Source organism: Tachysurus fulvidraco, chromosome 19 (assembly GCF_022655615.1).
Source record: "Tachysurus fulvidraco isolate hzauxx_2018 chromosome 19, HZAU_PFXX_2.0, whole genome shotgun sequence".
NCBI classification, from domain to species: domain Eukaryota; kingdom Metazoa; phylum Chordata; class Actinopteri; order Siluriformes; family Bagridae; genus Tachysurus; species Tachysurus fulvidraco.
Genome location: NC_062536.1, coordinates 19114595 through 19134976, shown reverse-complemented (window position 1 = coordinate 19134976; position 20382 = coordinate 19114595). Strand labels below are relative to the sequence as shown.

The window sequence follows — 20382 nt, the reverse complement described above, 5'->3', positions numbered from 1 at the left end:
TTGGGCCACCAAACAAAACAAAAATCAAAATAAATGTGTAGCCAATGAGCAGAAAGGGGCGTGTCTTGTCAATATGGGGAGAGAGTGTTCAGTGCACATGTGTGACGTTAGCAGAAAGCGGTTTTAACATCGACATGGAGGATAAAAACAAAGAAAGAAAGAGAAGAAAGACTTACGATAAGGACAAGAAGTAGGACGTGTTAATATAGGATCAGCTTTCCAGCGCTGGAGAGAACTGAAGGAGCAGGAAGTTGGCCACATATTCACAGGTTGGAGTTTCCCGAGTCAATAACTCCTGAGCTAAACGCTGTTACTACACAAAACGCCGGTTGTAGCTGCCTCTCTACATTACTACCATAGAAAAGAGGTGTTATTTATGTAGTAACAGCGTTTAGCTCAGGAGTTATTGACTAAAATGCCACTTAGACCCTTAAGCTCAGTACTACCATCTGCTGGTAGTTCCACCGAAAATGAAAATAATTTTTTCCATATTGCAGATTTTTCCCCCGGGTCGGACTGAACTCCCTGGTGGGCCTGTTCCGGCCCATGGGCCATATGTTTGACACCCCTGGTTTAAAGGGACTTGAATTTCATGTGAATCCTGCAAAAACTTTTTGAATATTTGTTAGAGTGTTTGATGTTTTGGAGTTTCCCCCAAGTTACATAAGCAAATATTTGAGATAATGGGATGAGATTAATTGTGCCTTTATTTATATTAATTAACATTCACACAGCAGTGCAAGTAGGTGGCACTGGGTACTGCTGCATGGTGGAATCTGGTGGTTGATGGAACTAAAGAGCCCCCCAGACATCTTGAGGCACAGGCCTGGATGAAGCTGTGGCTGAACTTGTTCCTAAGGATTATTTCTGATAGTTTTCAGCTTCTCTCTCATCCTCATATTATTCAATGTCTCCACACTGTTCAGTTCCATCCCCACCACACAGCTGGTCTTCCTCGTCAGCTTGCCCAGTTTGGACCACCGGTCCAAAAAAAACAACACAAAAAACCACACCAGAGCAAACACAACACTGGTTATCTATATCAGCCTAGTACACACATTATTAAAGTACCTGACACTACTCAAAAATAATATCCTGCTCTGTCTTTAACTTTAGAGGGACACAGTCTGATCAGTACAGTTTGTTCTTGAGTTTAACCCTTTTTCGGTTACTAGTAGCTTGACAGTGAAAGACCTCGGTGTTATATTAGACAGTAACTTGTCTTTAAAAATCATATCGCCCATACTACAAAAACAGCCTCCTTCCACTTTATAAATATTGCCAAGCTGAGAAACATCCTGTCTGTCTCTGATGCTGAGAAGCTAGTTCATGCATTCATGACCTCTAGACTGGACTATTGTAATGCATTACTAGGTGGTTGTCCTGCATCATTAATAAATAGGTTACAGTTAGTCCAAAATGCAGCTGCCAAAGTTCTCATTAGGACAAGAAAGTATGATCATATAACCTCAATTTTATCATCTCTACACTGGCTACCTGTTAAGTTTTGAATTGATTACAAACTGCTGCTACTTACGTACAAGGCTCTTAATGGTTTAAAGCTCCCATGTATCTAAATCAAGCATCACGTTAGTCCAGGCAGCCCACGTAGTAAGCTGCTTCAGCTGCTAATCAGCTTTTCTTCTTCCATCCCCGACTCCCCAGGCCAAGCCAGAACCCGTCGCTAGCGCCGATCGTATTCCTCACTTATTCGTCTTCCCCCCCTTTTCATTTCTATTAAAAAAAATAAAAATTCTGCACAGTAATGGGGGTCTATTCATTCCCCAGCACTTCCTCCCCGCCCCGTCCATGCATGCGCACGGACAGGCGCGTGGGAAAAATTCTCCCAGAACAGAACCATCCCGCCAACACTAACTGTATGCTTGCAATAAACCTTCATTGACAAACTACAAACCTTGTCCTGACTGAACTAGTCTTCTAACACATTACAATCCTTCATGCTCTCTGAGATCACAAAACTCAGGACTTCTGGTAGTTCCCAGAATATCTAAAAGAACCGGGTGCTGGTTCAGAGCTCGTGCTGGTGCTGGTTCAAAGTTGGTTCCACTGGCGAACCTTCTAAGAACCGGTTTGCCTTTTCACCGGCTAGAGAGCATCACAGAGCCGAGTTTGACGTCACTGTATACGTCTCACGTTTCCCAGCAACTTTGGCGCAACAACACAAACACAACAACAATGGCGGATGTTGCTTTACTGTTAATGGTCATGGCTTTGTGAACCTACATTGGCATCCAAACGCGGCGAATCCAACGTGTACGTGCAGCTCCGTGTAATCTGTATAAACGGAAGTTGTAATCGAGAAAGTATATAACATTATTTTATCATTAACACAGAAAAAATTTAGCCTTAGCATGTGGCTACCTACTATCATGTGTGCTGATAAGTGATTATATTGCGGTAAAGTAAAAGTGTATTAAACATTAGTAAACTTTAGGTACATTATCAAATGCACTAACAGTAGTCCCGCCCACAGCCCCTGACGCAAGCGGTTCTTAAGTCTAGACCAGCAACGTTTTGGTGCTACTTAAGAACCACTTTTCCTGGTTCAGAGCCGGTGCTTTGGCGGTCGAAACAGAAAGAACTGGTTCTAAATTAGGCTCTGGCTCCGAACCAGCACTCAAACTGCCTCTGTGGAAAAGGGGCAATAATGGACTATAAGATTTTCCCAAAGAGCTTTTTCTACAGTGCATGATTTCTGGTTATACGTAGGAACTGCAACTGCGTGTTTCGTAAAGAAATCAATAATTTCCAGAACATCCTTGGTGTTCTTAGAATCTGGTTCAATAGACAATAAATCCATGCATACCAGCTCAAGTGGTCAGGTCACTTTGATATTAACTACAGGAGCAGCTTTCTCAGGAAGGGACTTATGACAAACACATCTAGGGCATGTTCTAATCCTTTGCTCCACATCCACAATCATTATCATCCAGTAGAACCTAGATCTTACCAGATCAAGTGTACATTCTTTACCTAAATGTCCCATGTCATAATGTAGACATGCACGAACCATACCACACAAGGATTCAGGAAGAACCAATTGGTACTGGATGTGTTCTCCCTCCTGTCTCTTCCTATAGAGGATTCCGTTTTGTAACTCCAATTTTCCCAACTCCCTCATCAACAAAGGAAGTGTAGGAAGTTCTGTCCTTACAGAGAGAGGAATTGTCTCACCTGTCTCTAATTGTCTAATAATCTCATGAATCACAGGGTCAGATCCTTGTTTTTCCTTGAGTTCACCTTTTGTAACAACTGGGGTTCCAATATTATTATCACAAATCTAATTCTTATCAAAACTGCATGGAATTGCATCGACATGCATAGCAAGCGATTCAATCGAGGTAAAAGGAGAATCAGCACAAGTGGCTGTGTTATTATGGACTGTGTCTTCAGAAATAGTACGAACATCATCATCAAGCAGGTGACCGTTCACAATGAACTGTTGAACTTGTTCTTTTTGAGACACAACATCACTTATCAAACCTTCCTGAAGACGCCACGACAGACTGTCAGAGTCCACGTTTTGTTTTCCAGCTCTAAAATGTAGCTTGAAAGAGAATGTTGAAAGAGCTGAGAGCCATCTGTAGCTCGTAGAATCTAGCTTCAGAGGTCAGCACATAGGTTAATGGGCTACTGTCAGTGACAACCGTGAATTGGTTACCGTAAAGATAACCATAGGTCTTTTCAGTGAATGCTCATTTCAGGGCCAAGAATTCCAGCTTATGAGCTGGATAATGGGACTCACTCTGGGAAAGGTCTCTACTAGCATACGCAATAACCTTCATTTGCCCACCCTGCACTTGATATAGGGCTGCTCCAAGCCCTACAGTGCTTGCATCTGTGTGAAGGACATACAGAAGTGATGGATCAGTGAAACCAAGCAGTGGAGCAGTAGAAAGTGCTTTGATGATCGATTAAAATGCCTTTCGGCAACTGAAATTTGCCTCTTTAATTAAGAACCTGAACCTTGCTCATACTTGCAGCATACAAAGAGTAAGAGGAAGAGGACTGCTTGGACATACCAAGATGCTTCTTCATGTGATACAACTCTGTTTGTCGTCTATTGTGCGCAAGTTCTAAGAACATAGGAGGAACACCTTTCGATTGTTAAAGCAGAAACACTGAAATAAGGACATCCTATACAGAACTGTCTCAGCAAGTGTCGATCAGCCCCCACAGTGGACACACCACCTCATTTGAAGATGCTGCAAATACTGTAAAGGTTTCTCCCTGGTGTTCTGAAGTGTATTCAGGAAAGCTGAATCTAAAAAATCAAGATAATCTCGTAGTGAAGCTTGCTACCAGAGCGTTTTCACAATATCAGAAGCTGGAGGCAAATAATTAGAAACAGCAGAATCGCTGTTTAAAAGGGTACGTGGACCGATGTGTAGCAGTACTGAGAGACTGAACAGACAGAAAACATAAGGTGTGATAAATTTAACAAAAATATTTATGTGAAAATTGTAATATGTCAAATAATTTCAGAATCAAATCAAATTAAATCCAGATGTTATACTTCAGATGTTGTACTTTTGATTTTGGTTTGACCTATTTATAATGTAATTTAACTTTTGATCTATTTATAATTTTAATTTTCTACTCTATTTAATTGTAATATAATTATTACTCTATATAATTTTAAATGGCTAGAATACATATACTTTTCCCAACATGTTTAGATTTTTCTGATTGTTTTAAATTTAAACACCTGGTAAATCAACACAGGATAGGAAAAAGTGGGAAATTATTATTATTATTATTATTATTATTATTATTATTATTATTATTATTATTATTATTATTATTATTATTATCATTATTATTATTATTTAAATACAACAGTATACTTCTGTATAAACAATGATAAGGGGACAATTTAAACACTAAAGTACAAAAATGACTAAATAACAAAATATCAATAATAATTCAGATTCAATTAAATGTATAAACAGTTCTATGATCATTAAATTCAAATCAATTTTCCAACATCAGTTCTCTTTCTACAGAAAGTGATCCAACAAGTGCAGTGAGGTTAGCTGAATGTTCAGGCCTAGCGTTACATTGACAAAAAATGTAAGTAAGTAAATACTGTATCAGTCTTGAGGGGAAAAAAGTTTGTCAACTCATGATGTCCTTTCAACGCAGTTTTGTTCATCCAGGAGGAAAGAAAAAAATACAATTCACTGTTTTAGTAATTCACTGGGTAGCTCGCCATCACAGGACACTCGGTGGTTGCTGTTCAGTGTTGTCACCGAATCCACATGGAAAACTCTAAAAACCAGCTCAATATTACCATTGAAACAGAGGACTGTATCACTCATGTAGCTCTTCATTTTTAACAGTTATATACAGTTCTATTTTTTAAAAGTTAATTTTTAAGTTTATGTCTAGTTATACTTAAAAATTTCAGTTTCAGTTTCTCCTAAACCAAAACCAACCACGCTTCTCTCTCCTTGTCCCTCACACTCGTTTCTTCCACAACAGGTGACTTTTTTTTACTTCTGCTGATTCACTGAACCCTAAACTATTAAATTAAATAAACATTACAGTCTAATAACAAACATTTCTTATATCATCAACATGGAAAAAAAAATAAAAATAACAGAAAGAAAGAAAAACATCAACATTCTTATATTTACACCTAAAGAAAAAAAAAACAAATCAAATGTTCTATATAACAAAAATGTTTTTTTTTTCTCTCAAATATTAATTTATTTATTTCAATTCCCCTTAGCTCTACTTACTTCTATTTACAGTAACCCTGAGTTACAACAGTCTTTTTTTCACTAATTATTATTTAACTTTAAAAAAACGTCACATTAAGAAGTAGATTAAAGCACATTTCAACATGGTTAAACTACACCGTATAAAAATCTGCTGAGCTTGTTCTGTGGAACAGTCCTCAGGTGGGATTGGTCAAACTCTGAACAGGAGCAGGAGCTGATTGGTCAAACTGTCTGTAGAAAAGGCTGGGATTGGTCAAAGTTTCTGTAAGAGTGGGCAGAAGTGTTTAATTATTATCCAGGAGCAGATGGGATTGGTCAAATGTTCTTCAAGAGAGGATGGGATTGATCACACTTTATGCAGGAGTTGGTGTGGTGGGGTTTCTCAAAGGTTCTGCTTAAGTGGACAGGATTGGTCAGTTATTCTGTAGGTGACAGTAATATTGGTCAGCTTTCTTCAAGAGTGGGTGTGAAGGGTTAAACTTCATGTGTCAGTGGGTGAGAATGGAGATACTTTGAGCAGGAGAAGTTTGGGACTGGTCAGGAGCAGACAGGACTGGTCAGAGTTTCTGTGTGGTTCTTGTAGTGTTCAGGTTGGTGACTGTGCTCATGATGTTACAGTGTTTTTGTGAAATCTCTACAGAAAACCAGTTTTTTACATTTCACACTGAAATCATGTCAAAAACCTACAAATCACTGATGTTAATAATAATGTAGAAATACAACCCAGTGCCTTACAGAGTTTCTAATGAATGTCATCTAGTTACAGATAAAGAATCATTGTGATGTTTCACACAAACTGCTGTAGAACTCAAGGTCATCAGTGCAGATCTGAAATAAATGAAGAGATTTTAAAAAGATTTGTTTTCTCATGATTTTATATAATTCTCTCGTTTTTACTGGTTTAAAAATGTTATTTGGCGTTAATTATTGTCTAATAGTTTGTTAATAAACAGGAAATGTTCAGTTAAAAAAGTTCTAATGTGGGTATTAAAGTTAAGTAATAAAATATAAAGTCTATATTAATAACACTAGGAACACTGTTATCATAATAATGTTGAATAATTTATACTTATGGTTTTTGTGTGTGTGTGTGTGTGTGTGTGTGTGTGTGTGTGTGTGTGTGTGTGTGTGTGTGTGTGTGTGTGTGTGTATGTCTGCATTAGTGAGTTAGTATGGTGTGTTTTCTCTGGTCCACAGTGTGTGTCATTGTGCTGTATCACATCCTCCCCCTCAGCACCTGCAGTCACTCCCAGCTGCAGCAGTGTTTCTCTGTGCAGTCTCACTGACCGAGGTTTTTGTACGACGCTCTAACACTGTGTGAACACCGGGCCACTATGTGCACTCTGACAGTAGTAATCTCCTGTATCTTCAGTCTGGACTCCTCTGATGGTCAGAGTGAAGTCAGTATTAGATCCACTGCCACTGAAACGAGCTGGAATCCCTGACTGTCTGCTAGTAGCTCTGTAGATCAGGAGTTTAGGAGCTTCTCCAGGTTTCTGCAGGTACCAGGCGAGACGGTTACCACCATACACTCGGCTACTGGTTTTACAGTTGATGGTGACTGAGTTTCCTGGAGCAACAGTTTGCACTGAAGGAGTCTGAGTCACAGTCTCCTGACCTCTGGATCCTGAAGAGAAACATAGATTGTGTTTCTGTGCTCTAAAGTGGTGTAGAATTAGTATGAAATGAAGTGTGTGAGGCTGTGAGTTGATGTTAAACTCTCACCTTGAGTCCAGAGGGCCAGTGTGCAGATGAAGACGCTGATCAAAGTCATGGTTGCTGTGGGTGAAGTTGCTGAGCAGCAGCTCTCAGTCATGAAGTGTTAAAGTCACAGGGCTATAAACACTCACAGAGCACTGAAGCATGGGCCACCAATGCAAAGTGTGTGTGTGTGCGTGTGTGTGTGTGTGTGTGTGTGTGTGTGTGTGTGTGTGTGTGTGTGTGTGTGTGTGTGCACTAGAGTGTGATGGAGGTTTTTGTACGATGGTTTCATTAGAATGTATCACTGTGGTGGACTTTTGGTGGAGGCTCCAAACTCATTGTGAACAGTAAGTGTGTTTTCTTCTTTTTAAAACTAAACCAGTTTAGTTCATTACTAATTCCATGAAGAAATAAACTTAAACTAGATGATTTATGTTTAGAATGACATCATTGATGTTATTGTGTATTATTATGCTGTGTTGAGGAAAACATTTCAGTATCAGAACAGATCCCATATAAATGTTCTTCAACATTCAACAAATACACAATAATTGATGTTAAATATGTAATAATGACACACTTGCTATATATTCAACATGCAATAACTCTGCAGTTACTCTATAATAAACATTTAATAAATATAGTGACTTTGTGCTGATGTCAAATCCAGATGAAAGCTGCTGTGTGTGTTTGTGTTAAACAATGAATATTTCTGTAATCAGCTCCATTTGGATTTGCTGCAGTTAAATATGCTGAAGGTTTGAACTATAAAGTAATAAGACTTGTTATGAGAAATGATTTTTCCAGATAAATGACAGTGTGGAACATGTTTGTTTTGTCTCTGCACTGAAACTGAGGTCCAATAATAAAGTATTCAATGAAAGTCAGTCATGAAGTCAGACTTTATTAGACTTTATTACTCTGTAAGATCAGTCAGTTCCACCAAGTTACAGAAATATTTCAGAATCCTATATAACTCTGTGTGTGTGTGTGTGTGTGTGTGTGTGTGTGTGTGTGTGTGTGTGTGTGTGTGTGTGTGTGTTTCTCCTCTCCAGCTGGTCCCACAGCTCCCTCCGTGTCTCTGCTCCCTCCGTCCCCTCTGCAGACGTCTGAAGGAACGTCATCGCTGCTCTGCCTGCTGTCTGGCTACTCTCCACAGGGGGCGCTGGTGAGCTGGACAGTGGACGGCTCCGAGGTGAAGAACGGGGTTCTGACCAGCGCTGAAGAAGAGAAGAACGGCCGTTACAGCCGCAGCAGCACCCTGACCCTCAGCAAAGACCTCTGGGAAAAGGGGCAGGAGTTCAGCTGTAAGGTCTCCCATAACAACGCCAATCATCCAGTCACGTTCAGAAAGAGTCAGTGTGAAGGCTAGTGGATCCAAGATAGAGTTTAACATAGAGCTGCTTATCATCCATCCTAAATAGAGTTTCAATTCTACACAATGCTGACATTTCTGTCTTTACTCTGTTCACTGTCCTGTTGCTCTTCCTGTAGTTTTTGCTGAAATAAAGCTGAGTTTTGGACGTTGTTTGTTCTTTTATTCCAGTTAATAGTGATGATCAGTGTGATGAGAGAGTGGGATTAGCTGTAGATTCAGTGCTGTGTGTTGTGCTTCAGTGAGTTTGACTGAAGGAAGTTGAACATCTGGTGAACTTTCTGCTCTATTCTGGGAGAAATGAAACTCTTCAGTCCTGTTCATGTAAATCTCACTTCCACCTCACTGCTCTCTCCATCTACCTCATTCTGACTTAACACTAACACTGACAGAATCAGTCATCAAGCTTCATTCATATATAACTATTAATTTTCTCCAAAACAGAGATTTGTTAAAAACTTGTTTTAAAAGTAGAAAACTGTTTAACTTGTTCAACTGCACCATCATTAGTTCAGTGTTTCCTTCTTTAAAATGTATTTCATTTCAAAATGAAGTCATATTTTTATCACTCACTGTATTTAAAAGTCAGTGTAATCATAAGTTAATCGTCAATTGTGGCTTAACATGTTCCTAAGAATAAAAAAATGGTTTACAATTTAATTTGTTCTGCTGCACAATTAGGACCCAACGCTCCTCGTGTAGCATGAGAGAAAATGGGCCCTGATAATATGTTACACTGATTTTTTTTTTAAAACATGATTCAAACACAGGATCTCAAGAAAGGAAAACATCAGCTACACTTGGCTAAATGGACAACAGCTGATTACCTTATGATCAGGATAACCTTCCCCTTACCAACGTCTGCCTAGAGTTGTTTATGAGCCAACTTGCCTAAAGCTCATTGTGACCCTCTAATAAGTCTAAACAATCTCTGCTAATCACAATCCCTAGTCACAACTAACTTCTAGTCCTGTACACAGAAGGTCAGAACTTCACTAACAGCCTCTTTGTAAAAATTTCCATCACAGCATTTTAGAGTACAGCGAAAGTGGCTGAGTGCAGATGTGTGTTAGTGTCTACTTAGTGATTGTTATTGTTCGTAGTGTACAATAAAGCAGGTAGGAGCAAGGTCATGAGTGGCAGCAGGGTGTTCAGTGCTCTAATAGCTTGGAAAAAGGATCTGCTTCAGAACCTTGTAGTGTGGGTCCTAATGCTGTGGCACCTCCTTCCTGATGCCAGAGGTTTGAACAGATTGTGAGAGGGGTGGGAGGGATCCTCACGTGTCTAACAGGTTTGCTCTCCTCAGTGAAGCACCAGCTGAGAAACCTAATAGAGCTCTGGTAATGGAAGACTTCATCTTAAGGCATGTGAAATTAGCTTGGCCTTTAGGGCTTCAGCAGCACTGGTTAGATATTTTGGGAGCCAGGGCGCCAGACATAGCAGGTAATGTTAGGCTCTTAGACAAGCATAGGTACTCGAAGGTAGGATTTTTTTTCAAATAGGAGCTAACGATATACACTGTTACGTCCAGCTATGGGTCTAGAGGATATGCGGACGTAACACGTGAAAAAAACACATCAACTAAATCTCAGGTACGAATACTTAACTAACAAATGAAAACAGGAAAGCAACATCTTCAGCATAGAACGCCACTAACTACGCTGCCTAATAACAGAAGTACAAGGATTGGCATCCGCTCATAACCTAGTGTGTCTAAACAGTTTCGCTCTGCGTGATGAAATGTAAGTCACGTGACAAACTAACCTGGTCCCAATCACTATGTATCGGAGAAGGAATGGAATAGGCACCGTTAAAGTGACAGTCGAGTCACAGCATAGACCTCGATAACTGTATAGAACAGTTCACAAAGCGAACCACTTAACACACAATAACTAAACACAGAATTAGAAATAAACCAAGGCAAAACAGATAAGCAAACGCAGGTGAGCAAACAACCAGGTAAGTCAACGCCCCTCTCTCGCGCTCGTGTCACATCCGGGTCTTTATACCTGGCCAATAACACCGGATTGGTTCCTGGAGTGGTTAATGGAATGATGACTGGCGGCTGAATCATCCAATCACAGGGCCTGCAAGGCGGGACAGTGAATAAAGGAGGAAAGAGAGAGAGAAAACAATACGGGACGTAACATACGCCTTTGTTCACGGGTGGTTACGTTTTTTTTTCAGTTTTCACAAAGACTTTTTGCCCCCACAGTGCAATAGTAAATACAAATACAAACTGTTCACCACTTACAGTAGCTGACTGTCTTTTGTTAGTCCATATTTAGTTACTCACTCGGTCATTGTAGAAATGTGAGGGTTTCAACATAAAAGTCCCCAAAATTACAACCCCAAAACAAACGATGAACTTAAATTAAGGCCTGAAACACAAATAAAATTATATATATATATATATATATATATATATATATATATATATATATATATATATATATATATATATATATATATAATTCGTTATTTCCTTTATCATTAATTATGTTTACCTTCTGCTCTATGTTTATGTTCTGTAAAGCTGCTTTGAAACAATATCTATTGTAAAAAGCGCTATACAAATAAACTTGAATTGTATATATATATAAATATATATATATATATATATATATATATATATACGTATATATATACGTATATACGTATATATATACGTATATATATATATATATATATATATATATATAAACACACACACACATATATATATATATATATATATATATATATATATATATATATATATATATATAAATAAATATATATAGATATATATATATATATATATATATATATATATACGTATATATATATATATATATATATATGCATTAACAAATTTGTGCCTCTTTTTAACAATAAAAGAAGCAAAAGTATATGCATAATATTTTTTGTTGGCCTTAAAAATGTAGCAAGGTTACAGAGTCTGAACTCAGATAGCCAGTTGTCCCACTCTCTGTGATTTTCCCCCACATAAGAAGCCATCTGTTTTTCAGAGTTTTGTTGACTTGTTCAGTGAGGTTGGTCTGTGTTTGATAACTGGTAATCAGTTTCTAATTAAAGCCCCAGTTTTTGCACAGATCAACCAAGAGCTGACAAAGAAACTGTGGGCCTCTATGAGACAGGATGTACTTGGGCACGCCCCATCGATTGAAGATTTCATCCTTCAAAATCCGAGAGATGTGTGGAGTTTTACTATCTCTTAAAGGGAATAGCTCCACCCACTTTGTGAAATAGTCAACCACTACAAGGAGATAGATGTTGCCCTTCTTACTTTTTGGAAATTGCCCTATGAGATCGATGCCAAGCATGTGACCAGGTTCGTTCATTTCAGTTGATTGAAGAAACCCCAGGGGTTTGGTATTAGAAGGTTTGTACTGTTGACACCCAACACACTCTTTCACATGTTGCCACACATCCTTTCGGACATCTGGCCACCAGGCCACCTCCAAGATTTTAAGAAGAGTTTTAATTTCCCCCAGATGAGCTCCTAAGGGGTTGTCTTGGAAATAGCCTAGGAAAGTGGGAGTAAGAGATTTTGGGACTACCAGCTGGTACTTAACACCATCAGAGTTCAGAATAATTTGGTAGAGTAACCCTGCTGGATCTCCCATCTTATTCTATCACTTTTCTCATCCTTTCAATCAACTACCCAACTTAATTCCTTTACCTGCTCATCTTGTTCTTAGGCAACTCGTATCTCAGCCAGAGAAGTTGGTAAGTTAAAATTCCATGATGAGCCAGAACAGTGTGGTCTTCCACAGATCTAGATAGGGCATCTGGTACCACATTTATTCTGCCCTTTCTATATTGAACTTGGAAGTGAAACCGGTGTAGCCTCAGAGTCCTCCTAGTGAGCCGGGATGTTGTCTTTGGTGAATTAAAGGCCCACGTCAGTGCTGCACGGTCAGTGTATACTACAAAATATACACCCTCCAAATAATGATGCCACATTTCAACTGCCCACACAACAGCCAGACATTCCTTCTCTGAGGTTGAGTAGTTCAGTTCTGCTCCCATCAAGCTCCTTGAAGCAAACGCGATCACACGCTCCTCATTATCAAAGTTTTGGGAAAGTTTGCTCCAAGTCCTGTAGAACTGGCATAAGTTTGCACTTGAACAGGATGGCTCAGATCTGGTTGGGCCAGAACAGGGGCTTTCTGTAGGGCTACCTTCAGGCCTCTCCATACTCTGCTGACATTTTTTCTGTCCATTCCCATGTGAAACCTTTCCGATGTAACTGATACAATGGGGCAGCAAGCTCTGCAAAATGTGGGATGAATTTGTGGTACCAGACTATCATGCCTACAAACCTCTGTAATGAATGAATGTCATGAGGGATTGGTCAAATGTTCTTCAAGAGAGGATGGGATTGATCAAACTTTATGCAGGAGTTGGTGTGGTGGGGTTTCTCAAAGGTTCTGCTTAAGTGGACAGGATTGGACAGTTATTCTGTAGGTGACAGTAATATTGGTCAGCTTTCTTCAAGAGTGGGTGTGAAGGGTTAAACTTCATGTGTCAGTGGGTGAGAATGGAGATACTTTGAGCAGGAGAAGTTTGGGACTGGTCAGGAGCAGACAGGACTGGTCAGAGTTTCTGTGTGGTTCTTGTAGTGTTCAGGTTGGTGACTGTGCTGATGATGTTACAGTGTTTTTGTGAAATCTCTACAGAAAACCAGTTTTTTACATTTCACACTGAAATCATGTCAAAAACCTACAAATCACTGATGTTAATAATAATGTAGAAATACAACCCAGTGCCTTACAGAGTTTCTAATGAATGTCATCTAGTTACAGATAAAGAATCATTGTGATGTTTCACACAAACTGCTGTAGAACTCAAGGTCATCAGTGCAGATCTGAAATGAATAAACATATTTTAAAAAGATTTCTTTTGTCATGATTTTATATAATTCTCTGGATTATACTGGTTAAAATGTTATTTGTAGTTAATTATTGTCTAATAGTTTGTTAATAAACAAGAAATGTTCAGTTAATAAAGTCCTAATGTGGATTTTAAAGTTAAATAATAAAATATAAAGTCTATATTAATAACACTAGGAACACTCACTCACTCATTTTCTATCGCTTTATCCGAACTACCTCGGGTCACAGTGAGCCTGTGCCTATCTCAGACGTCATCGGGCATCGAGGCAGGATACACCCTGGACAGAGTGCCAACCCATCGCAGGGCACACACACACACACACTCTCATTCACTCACACACACACACTACGGACAATTTTCCAGAGATGCCAATCAACCTACCATGCATGTCTTTGGACTGGGGGAGGAAACCGGAGTACACGGAGGAAACCCCCGAGGCACGGGGAGAACATGCGGGAATCGAACCCCGACCCTGGAGGTGTGAGGCGAACGTGCTACCCACTAAGCCACCGTGCCCCCACTAGGAACGCTGTTATAATAATAATGTTGAATAATTTATACATATGGTTTGTGTGTGTTTGTGTGTGTGTGTGTGTGTGTGTGTGTGTGTGTGTGTGTGTGTGTGTTTTCTTGTCCACAGTGTGTGTCATTGTGCTGTATTACATCCTCCCCCTCAGCACCTGCAGTCACTCCCAGCTGCAGCAGTGTTTCTCTGTGCAGTCTCACTGACCGAGGTTTTTGTACGACGCTCTAACACTGTGTGAACACATAGCTACTACTGAACCAGTGACTGATCTCATGGTAACTCTGACAGTAGTAATCTCCTGTATCTTCAGTCTGGACTCCTCTGATGGTCAAAGTGAAGTCAGTATTAGATCCACTGCCACTGAAACGATCTGGAATCCCTGACTGTCTGCTAGTAGCTCTGTAGATCAGGAGTTTAGGAGCCTCTCCAGGTTTCTGCAGGTACCAGTGTAGATAGCTACCACCATGCACATCACTACTGGTTTTACAGTTGATGGTGACTGTGTTTCCTGGAGCAACAGTTTGCACTGAAGGAGTCTGAGTCACAGTCACCTGACCTCTGGATCCTGAAGAGAAACATAGATTGTGTTTCTGTGCTCTAAAGTGGTGTAGAATTAGTATGAAATGAAGTGTGTGAGGCTGTGAGTTGATGTTAAACTCTCACCTTGAGTCCAGAGGGCCAGTGTGCAGATGAAGACGCTGATCAAAGTCATGGTTGCTGTGGGTGAAGTTGCTGAGCAGCAGCTATCAGTCATGAAGTGTTAAAGTCACAGGGCTATAAACACTCACAGAGCACTGAAGCATGGGCCACCAATGCAAAGTGTGTGTGTGTGTGTGTGTGTGTGTGTGTGTGTGTGTGTGTGTGTGTGTGTGTGTGTGTGCACTAGAGTGTGATGGAGGTTTTTGTACGATGGTTTCATTAGAATGTATCACTGTGGTACACTCTTGGTGGAGGCTCCAAACTCATTGTGAACAGTAAGTGTGTTTTCTTCTTTTTAAAACTAAACCAGTTTAGTTCATTACTAATTCCATGAAGAAATAAACTTAAACTAGATGATTTATGTTTAGAATGACATCATTGATGTTATTGTGTATTATTATGCTGTGTTGAGGAAAACATTTCAGTATCAGAACAGATCCCATATAAATGTTCTTCAACTTTCAACAAATACACAATAATTGATGTTAAATATGTAATAATGACACACTTGCTATATATTCAACATGCAATAACTCTGCAGTTACTCTATAATAAACATTTAATAAATATAGTGACTTTGTGCTGATGTCAAATCCAGATGAAAGCTGCTGTGTGTGTTTGTGTTAAACAATGAATATTTCTGTAATCAGCTCCATTTGGATTTGCTGCAGTTAAATATGCTGAAGGTTTGAACTATAAAGTAATAAGACTTGTTATGAGAAATGATTTTTCCAGATAAATGACAGTGTGGAACATGTTTGTTTTGTCTCTGCACTGAAACTGAGGTCCAATAATAATAAAGTACTCAATGAAACTCAGTCATGAAGTCAGACTTTATTAGACTTTATTACTCTGTAAGATCAGTCAGTTCCACAAAGTTACAGAAATATTTCAGAATCCTTTTAACTGTGTCTGTGTTTGTGTGTGTGTGTGTGTGTGTGTGTGTGTGTGTGTGTGTGTGTGTGTGTGTGTGTGTGTGTGTGTATGTTTGTGTGTGCTTCTCCACTCCAGCTAGTCCTGTGGTGAATCCCTCCGTGTCTCTGCTCCCTCCGTCCCCTCTGCAGCCATGTGAAGGATCGGCATCGCTGCTCTGCCTGCTGTCTGGCTACTCTCCACAGGGGGCGCTGGTGAGCTGGACAGTGGACGGCTCCGAGGTGAAGAACGGGGTTCTGACCAGCGCTGAAGAAGAGAAGGATGGTCGTTACAGCCGCAGCAGCACCCTGACCCTCAGCAAAGACCTCTGGGAAAAGGGGGAGGAGTTCAGCTGTAAGGTCTCCCATAACAACGCCAATCATCCAGTCACGTTCAGAAAGAGTCAGTGTGAAGGCTAGTGGATCCAAGATAGAGTTTAACATAGAGCTGCTTATCATCCATCCTAAATAGAGTTTCAATTCTACACAATGCTGACATTTCTGTCTTTACTCTGTTCACTGTCCTGTTGCTCTTCCTGTAGTTTTTGCTGAAATAAAGCTGAGTTTTGGACGTTGTTTGTTCTTTTATTCCAGTTAATAGTGATGATCAGTGTGATGAGAGAGTGGGATTAGCTGTAGATTCAGTGCTGTGTGTTGTGCTTCAGTGAGTTTGACTGAAGGAAGTTGAACATCTGGTGAACTTTCTGCTCTATTCTGGGAGAAATGAAACTCTAAATGTAAATCTCACTTCCACCTCACTGCTCTCTCCTTAAGTGAGGTTTAATATGTAGGGTTTTATTTTTTTTCTCTTTCTATCGTTTAAAATTTCATTTTTATTCTCTATGATATCTTACATATTAAATGTTCTAACTGCAGTCTGCTGCATTGTTTATTTCCTGTAGGACTGAATCTGCCTCTCTAATAGCTCCTATAACACACCTCACACCTTCTGAACATCTGAATAAATAAACATTATAATTATTGTGACAGGACGGCTAATAGACACTTGAGAATGAGTGAAGGGGCAAACATGGTTTATAGAAGTGAATAATAAGGTTGCAGGAACAGTGTAAGTGTTATTAATGCACTTTCACTAGACAGACCTAAGTAAAGACCAAACCAGAAATCTCTGTGCTTCAAGACATGTGATCTACCTCCACACCACTGGGTGGAACAGATACAGGTGGAGCAGGAACACCTACAAAACAGTGTCAGGAAAAGGCAGGAAACCAAATGAAGGAGACACCAAACTGGATCACAAACAAAGGAATCTTTAATAAACTGGGACAAATTAAATATCAGAAGAGACAATAGACATGAGACACTTGGAACTCTTCAGAAAGGCTTGTTTTCTCCTGATAGCTATGAGATCGTTCTTGTGTTTTTTCTAACATATCTTTTCTTCTGATTTTTACTTTTTTTATTTCTTTTTGTTTATTCCCATTTACTCATGCAATGACTCAATTAGAACAATGCCTTCCAACACATCATGCATGATGTCAGTTGGATCCACATGAAAGTGATTGAGATTCTCAGTTAAAGGACAGGAACCTTTCACACCATAAGTTTGCCTAAATTCTCTGTCCTTTCTCACTACCTGCACGGGAGTCATGGGAGTCTTTGTCTCTGAATTGAAAGAAACCAGAATATACAACAGTGAAGCTCTCCAGGAATCCTGCAAGAGACTGAGCACCCAGATTAGCAGCAGCAACAAATAATACTGTACCTCTAACAGTTTTTACCTAGTTTCTCCTGGGAAACTCTGTTTTGCTCCAAAAGCTGTAGATCACAGATAAGAGGTTGCAGAAATGTTGCATAACCAAACTTTTTGACAGTGGAGGTATTGCATAGAAGAGCAAGCTGGACTGAGTTGAGGGTTGACCTACATTTTGCAGGTATGTTGGTAATGACCCAGTATACAGCACATATTTAGTGTGTCAGCTTTCATGTTCCTAGAGGATTTACGATTTGGAAATCATCAATGTAAAGTCCAAGAACTCATCCCTTGTAAGAAGAGAGTTTTCATTAAAGTACTGGCCATCTACACATGATCTGTATTCATGTAGCACATGGACTTCTTCTGACATAGCATGGTTTAATATGTCAGTTTGGTTAGGCAACTTCTGTATCATGGGAAGAATGGAGACATATTGTTGTAAGAATGGGACCTTTAGTATGATTAGGTAGAATGGATGATGAAGGAAATGAACGGTTAACGTCATGCTCAATAAAACAACCTTACCGATGCTATCCAACCTTAAACCCTTCTCTCATATTCCCATACAAAAAAAGTAAGATTCAGGCTACAAATACCAGGAAACGTAGAGCTAGGAGACAAAGACAAAGAGAAGCAAAAAAGAAGAGAATAGAACAAGCAGCAGCAGAAATAAAACAACTGGCGAACAAAATAAAGAATAAGAAGCTTGAAGAAATCAATGGATAAAACAGAATCTGACTCTGTACCGAGACGGAAATGAAGATTGGATCAAGATCAAGAATATTAAAGTGATTAAGTTTTCTTTCTTTTTTTTTTTACTTTTCTTTTAAAATATGTACGAAATAATATTGCTTGTGTTCTTAAAAGATAAGATGTGCTCAGTATGCTATATGAAGGCTCTCTTAAAAAGTCAACCCTCAGTGCTCAGAGTATACCACTGACAATAACCCTTGAAGAAAACCACAACGTGCCTGGGGGAAGGACTTAGTTAGTAAGATGATATTGCAAGCTTGTGCTTTTTGAAAGGAAGTATAGCTCATAAGGAATACAACCGGTCGCTGACCACAGAGTTACCGACTTTGAGAGAAATGGTGGAGGATGTTGGTTTTGTGAGAGAGGAATGGAAAGGAATGTTGGTTTTAAAGTCTATAAGACTGCCGTATTGGTGAAAGGCTTGAAAATGTCTTGTCTTGAAGTACATTGTGTGTACTTTCTATTGTAGACAAGCTCAGTAAATGTAAACTCTGTGTATATCAAAAAACAAATGCAAGCTTACACTTGGAGAGTGTTTCTTGGTTTGTTATAATCTTTGGATTTTAATTACTTTTACTTTTCTAATACTGTTTGATTACGTATTTGAACAAGATTTTATTTGTAATTTTATTTTATTTTACTTTATATATATATTACACACATTTATGTGTATTACATTGCTTTTAATAAAAACAAGGCCTCCCATTGTGAGGACCCTGAAAAGACAAAAAGTTCTAAGTCTGTCTCCTTCATTTAAAGATTCAACAGTTAGAGAAATAGATTAGGTAGGGAAACTTGAAGAGGAACCTTTGTTAGAAGACCGAGGGACTTCGAAGGAAACCTGCGTTCAAGGTGAGACCAACTCTGATAGTCGATCTTGTGATTTCAAAACTAACCCGTGCAAACTAGGACACATTCCTTAGTGGGATTGAGGAAGGGTTTCCTACGCAATCCGAGGATCCATCTTTGGCAAAAAAAAGTCATGATGTTACTTTCTGATACAGCACTTGGAACATCTCTTACTCTGACTCTGACTGTGCAATAGTGGCTGTGATAGCTTATGAATTTGACAAAGTCATTAAGATTATTATTGCTAGGTTCATCACTCAGCTTCTTCTAACTCCTCTAAATCATCAGCATGTGATATTTTCTCTTAATCATCAGGGCTTATGAAATCTTGATCAACTATTTAAATCTCTGAGTTCTGTTCTTTGTGTACTTTACTCTTGTGGGCTCTGAAAGTGGAGTAGACAGCACTTCTCTGTAAGGACACATGACTTTATGATTTACTTTTAAATGTGCATTATGCAGGTGAGTGAAGTAATCAGCCTCAGAACAATACTCAGCAAACGCACATGACAAAAAGCTAAAGTTAACTGGTAAACACTCACAGAGCACTGAAGCATGGGCCACCAACTGCTATTCTGGGAAAAATGTACATGCAAATCTAACTTACACCTCACTGATCTCTCTCTCTCTCTCTCTCTCTCTCTCTCTCTCTCTCTCTCTCTCTCTCTCTCTCTCTCTCTCTCTCTCTCGATTGTCTTCTGATCGTCGTCTGACAATTATTCTGAATTAATAACCTTAATTCTAACCTTGTTCTGAATTAATAATCACACAGCAGGTCTTCAACACTACTCCTGAAAAACTGTCTGTAACTTTATAAGGAATCAGATTTACACTTAATTCATGTCATTTAGTCTGAGACAGAACAGCAGCAGTAGGAGGAGGACAATCCTACAGAGTACAGAGGATTCATAACTTTGTGAGATTTTACCAGAACAGATTAAACAAGTCCTGGATCCAGCTGCAATCATGAATCTGGTCTTTTATGAATTTCCAGCTGTTTAGCAGCTGCCTGATTTCAGCATTGAATGTATTTAAGGTGTCACACTGCACCCTGGTGGTTAAGATTCATGTAAATCTAGACACGTTTTTAACTTAATCTACAACCAACACAACTCCCATGATCCTCAGTGTGTAACTTCATCACATGATCTCCAGTCAAGCTGTTCACATTTACCTGATTACTAATGACACTCAGCTGTTTG

The 20382-nt window shown here is 39.2% G+C and overlaps 2 long non-coding RNA genes across 3 annotated transcripts; both read left to right on the top strand.

Moving 5' to 3' along the window:
* Positions 1-7649: 7649 nt before the first annotated feature.
* LOC125139527 lies at positions 7650-8971 on the top strand. Its single transcript, XR_007138550.1, has 2 exons — positions 7650-7795; positions 8504-8971. It is a non-coding gene; the product is annotated as an uncharacterized LOC125139527 (long non-coding RNA).
* A 6106-nt stretch (positions 8972-15077) lies between these two features.
* Positions 15078-17091, top strand: LOC125139526. Of its 2 annotated transcripts, XR_007138549.1 has the most exons (3): positions 15079-15225; positions 15962-17044; positions 17077-17091. It is a non-coding gene; the product is annotated as an uncharacterized LOC125139526 (long non-coding RNA). The 2 variants fall into 2 exon arrangements; XR_007138548.1 differs by lacking the exon at positions 17077-17091 and having other exon boundaries at positions 15078-15225; positions 15962-16432.
* The last annotated feature ends 3291 nt before the right edge of the window (positions 17092-20382 follow it).